Raw genomic sequence first — 5,565 nt, 5'->3', positions numbered from 1 at the left:
AAGAACTCAGAACAAATAAACTTCATAGTAATTAAGACACTGCAATACCTAATGACAGAAACCAGCATTCAAATGGAAATTGAAACAAAGGGAACTGTAATAAAAAAAAAAAAAAAGAGTAGGAATATTCATGTGAGCATATATGTGTCTTTAAGTTTTTATGAAAGGGATGAAACTGAAGAATTTGGTTAGCAATTTACTGATTCAAATATGCTACACTTTCCATGCTTTTTTCAATGTTTTATTCCAGCTATAATCTTTATAATTAAAATCTAATTTTCCATGTCAATTTGCTACTTTTCTGCCAAACGTGTATGTTCCCCCCCTTTTTGACATACTTTTCTGTTTGAGTTTTCTAGATAAATAGTTGAAAAAAGAAAGTATCTGGAAAAATCAAGATTGAGAGGCACCTGAGGGATTTTTAGTGACATTATCAATGATCTACTATTATAAACCTAACTTTTCTTTTCATTGAAAACCTTCTACTCATAATGAATTGTAATACATATGGAGATGAGTTTATTTTGATACCAAAAGGTTAACTCAGTTAAATTGTATATTGTAATCCCCAGATACAATACATTTTTTTTTAAAAAAGGCATGAATAATAAGATGGTAATAGAGAGTAAATAGAATTATAAAGATAATTAATACAAACACAAGGAAGAAAGGAACAAAAAGAAAAAATAGATAAGAAATAAAGAGAACATCTAACAAGATGGTCGATTTTAATCCAATCATTGCCAAAAAGAAAACCCAAGTTAGACTGGCTGCTGCTTGCTCTGAAAGCTAGTAATCAAGACACAAGTTGTGATTGGAAAGAAAGAGGAGTTTATTCAGGAGGCCAGCCACCTGGGAAGAAAGCAGACTCTTGTTCAAAAACCAACTCTCAGGTTTCTCCCTGTCTCCAAAGGGGAAATTTATTGTTTTCAATTTTTTGCCTGGCCCCAATTTTTTTAAAGGAACATTAGGGCTGTTAGTCAGTAAAAGGGGAGCACAGTGATTTATAACACTTCTTGATTGCATGCAAAATCAGTGGTGCCAGCTACAGACATTACCTGTGGTGCTTGGAGGCTGTGCACATGAGAGGTCGCCCCAGAGGAGGTTGTATAAGAAGATTTGGTTTCAAGTATTTCTAGGAAAAAAATGTATGATCTGTAGATATACAACGAAAGGTTTAGTTAATCATTCATGTGGACTAAAGGTACTTGGTAAAACTTAAAAGTCTAATAAGTTGGCCAGAGGGGCCAAGAGGAAGACTTCACAACCATAGGGATAAGTACGTGAAAAACTAACAATACAAGTGCAGCAATTTAAAGACAGAAATTGCCAAATTGTATTAAAACAAAGTGAGAACCAACTATAGGTTGTATATAAAAAATTTTTCATTTTATTTTATTTTACATTTCATTTTATTTTATTATTTTATTTTAGAGAGAGAGGCATGAGCAGGGGAGAGGGGCAGAGGAGAGAGAGAGAGAATCTTAAGCAGGCTCTATGCTCAATGAAGCCCGATGTGGGGTCAATACTGGAGATCATGAACTAGCTGAAATCAAGAATCAGACACTTAACTGACTGAGCCTCTAAGTCACCCCTACGAAGCATAATTTCAAAATATAAAGCAAGGTAAAAAAATGAAAAGGATTTATTTTATGATTGATAAGTGGTCAAGTCACTATGATTCTAAATATGTGTGCAACTAATAACAACATTCAAAACACAATAAGAAAGACCTGCTAAGCATGAAAAAAGAAATAGAGAAAATTACAATTGTAGTGGAAAATTCAACACATTTCACCAATAATTGATAAAAGTATAGGACAAATACCAATAAGTAAACAGATTTGGACAAACTCTCAAAAATTTACTCATTAAAATGAATAGATTAATCCACCTAACAATAGCATAGTACATATTATTTTAAAGTAAACACAGAAATTTTGCAAGATAAATCACATTCTGAGCCATAAAACAAACCTTAAAAAACCTAAAATCATGCTAAGAGTATTCTCTATCTTATTTTTCTTAAAATAGAAAAAATAAGAAGGCACTGAGAAAATATCTGCATATTTGGAAATTAAATAATGCATTTCTAAATAATGCACACGTTAAAGAAGAAATCCAATAGGACACCGACATTGTTTTGGATTAAATAAGCATTAAAATGTAATATATTAAATGCATTGGCCAAAGCTGAATTTATAATAACATGGGAATTTTAAGTACCAAAATTTCATATTAGAATAGTAAAATGCATCAATTAGTGATTTAATTACCTACCTCCAGAGCCTATAAAAACAAGTTCAAAGGAAAATAAAAGCAAGAGTACTAGCCAAAAGAATTTAAAGCTGAATTTCAAAAGGATGTTTGCAAACTCCTTCTTATCATTGGCTAAAATTGCTTTGTTAGCTGATTCATCTTGTTCATTCAGCCCAGTGACTCTTTTGCTGAACAAAAATCCTAGGTTTATTCATGCCTCAGAAGCTTTGCATTGCTGAATCCTCTTATTTAAAGATTGGGCACACTTAATCATTCTGCTGACAACATCCCTAACTTCACATTCAGGAGAATGGTGTGTTAATAGCTTGAAAGCAACCATGGTCAGAGGATTTACACCTTGGATCAGGAAACACTATATCCAGACTTTGTTTGTTATTTGGAGCACTAGTTTACCAACATCACTGTTTAGTAACCATCACTTAACCTAGTTTATCAAATCACTTGTCAAAATACAGAATTATATTGCTTATATATTTAAAAATCAAAATATGGGGACGCCTGGGTAGCTCAGTCAGTTAAGCATCTGACTCTTTTGGCTTAGGTCATGATCTCATGGTTTCATGAGTTCAAGCCCCACGTCAGGCTCAGGGCTGGCAGTGCAGAGCCTGCTTGGGATTCTCTCTCTCCCACTTTCTCTCAGGCCCTTCCCCACTTACATTGTTTCTGTCTTTTTCAAAATAAATAAATAGAATAAACTTTAAAAAATATATAAATAAATAAAATAAATAAATAAAAATAATGTAGTTTTTAAAATGTCCATATCTAATTAAATCTTTGGGATAACTTCTGTGTTTTTCCCAGAAGGGTAAGCAGATACAGTCTATCATTTGCAGCTAATTTTTAGGTGATAGGGATGATTCCTCGTGGAGACATATTGTACTTCTCAAGACAATGAGATTCAAATTGGGTCATAGATTAAACAATTTTTAAATACCTCTCAAGTGGAAGTTAATTTTTCTGTATTATTTTTGGCTTTAAAACAAGCATCAAGCATTTGTGTTCTGGCTTTTGCTGTTGTTTTTGATGAACATAGCTGTAGAAATGGAAAACGCTTGTGGGATCAATATACTAGGGCCTTGTGGTCACAATTTAATTTCTTACCATAGCATATTTCTTGACTCTTTACTGCGTGACACCTTGATTTCATAATAAAATAATCAGTCTAATTACATAAACAAGTCAAGCTGTTAAACAGAAATTTGTTTTAATTTCAGATTTTTGCTATCTGGTGGTCATAAGTAATTTCTGGAAAATCATATTCCAAGGATATCATTTAGTTCCAATAACCTGATTGAAAGTATTATAAGGAAGAAATTTGCTTGTTTATATTAATGTCAAAAGTAGTCCTCTCACATTTAATGAGAATATCGCACTTTCCTTTAGATATACAACTCTTACTAATATAACCCAAGAACATAACCCTAGGTGTGTAACACATGTACAAGCAAACAAGGCAAGAAATATGTGATGTGCTGAAACAGGGATGCTCCTAAAAGACAAGTTTATTTAGGCTGCTACTAGCTGCCTAGTATGCTCTCCCTCAAAATTGCTAATACTTACGTAGTCTCTCTTTGACTCAGATGAGGGGGGTGAGTTTAAAGTTCTTTCTTTCCCTCTAAACTACGTAAGACTTAGCATCCCTTCCCCAACTCCCATCAGGGATTTGGGGAGATCACCATAGAATCCCTAATGGGGAGAAGCATTCTGTATGGTGAAAATTTACCCACATGGTTCTTCCCTATCCCCTCCAAATGTGGCGCCTTACTGTAAACAAGCTAGAAGCTGATTGTAACAATACAGTAACGACAGGCTTCGTTCAGTTTCTGTACCTCTTGATATGTGTGTTGTTGGGGCAAAGCTAACGAGACGCCAGACAGCAAACGTCAATGTTGATCTTTATGGAATTCTTGGATCTTGGGGCTGCATCCTTGTCTATAATGAGGCAAAGTTAGGAAAATAAAAGGTTCAATGCAACCTGCAAATTTAACTTTCACAACCTGCAATCCGTGTCATATTAAAATGTATGTTAAGTTGTACATTAAACGTTCGCTTTAAAACGGCATGGTTTACAAAAATATTTTTCTATTAGCGCATCCAGCAATTAGGGATCACAGCTCTGGAGGTATGCTGGAAACGCCTGACTCTGGGATTTTCCTAATACTATGTAAATGAGGCAGGTAGTGAGACCAGAAAAGTATTTTTGAAGTTGACCAGGGTTATCAATTACTGATATAAATACAGTTGAGAATCTGTAAGGATATAGCATAAGTTTTTAGTTATGCTTAATTATTACAAGGATTTTTGTGTTAAACAAAACTTTATTCTTATGAAGGAAAGATGTAAACTTGATGACAAGAATAACTTACAAATAAATGCTCCCTCCATTTGGCTGGACTAATCAGAAAGAAAAAAAAACCTATTTTGTGTGTTTGAATATAAATAAACAAAAGCTCTTTTCCACAATTATGTTTTTGTGGGCTATGATGTCATCGTTTTAATTCCAGAACAAAATTGCCAGCATTTCCCCAAAGGGGGAAAAAGACAGTAATTTTAATCTATTAAAACTGTCTGGGGGCACCTGGGTGGTTCAGTAGGTTAGGCATCCGACTTCAGCTCAGGTCATGATCTCATGGTTTGTGAGTTCAAGGCCCATGTGCGGTTCTGTGCTGGCAGCTCAGAGCCTGATCCTGCTTTGGATTCTCTGTCTCCTTCTCTCTCTGCCCCTCCCCCACTTGTGCTCTGTCTCTCTGTGTCTCTCAAAAATAAATTAAAAAAAAAATGTTTTAAACTGTCTGGTGCCTTATTTTCTATAACACTTATGATGGAATGTGTACTAATTTTTGCAGAGAGTGCTGATTACCTCTAATATCCATTATTCTTTCTTCACCAGTAAAAAAGAGACTTGTAATTTTTAGTGGGATACATGATCACCAGGAGTAAATACTATATTCCCAATCCTTTACTGACACTAGGCATGACACGTATGACTAATTTTTGGCCCATGAAGTAGAAATGTGTAAATTCTGAGAAGTTTTAAAAGAAGAGGTCTGTTCTATTCCTCTGCAGTATATTTATTTACTGTTCTTCCTTCTTGGAAGAGGTGCTGTGATGGCTGGATCCAGAGCAGTCATATGAGAGCATGAGAAAAAGCACCATTTGGAAGATGGCCAAGGAAAAGAGTAAAGAGTCTGGATGTCTGACAGTCATGAAAACTCCATATCTGACCTGGAGTGTTTGCATATACACCCCTGAGGGAAGAGAAGAAATAAAAAGGTCTGTCTATAT

Source organism: Panthera uncia, assembly GCF_023721935.1.
Source record: "Panthera uncia isolate 11264 chromosome A1 unlocalized genomic scaffold, Puncia_PCG_1.0 HiC_scaffold_17, whole genome shotgun sequence".
Classification (NCBI taxonomy): domain Eukaryota; kingdom Metazoa; phylum Chordata; class Mammalia; order Carnivora; family Felidae; genus Panthera; species Panthera uncia.
Note: the sequence above shows the minus strand (reverse complement) of the source record.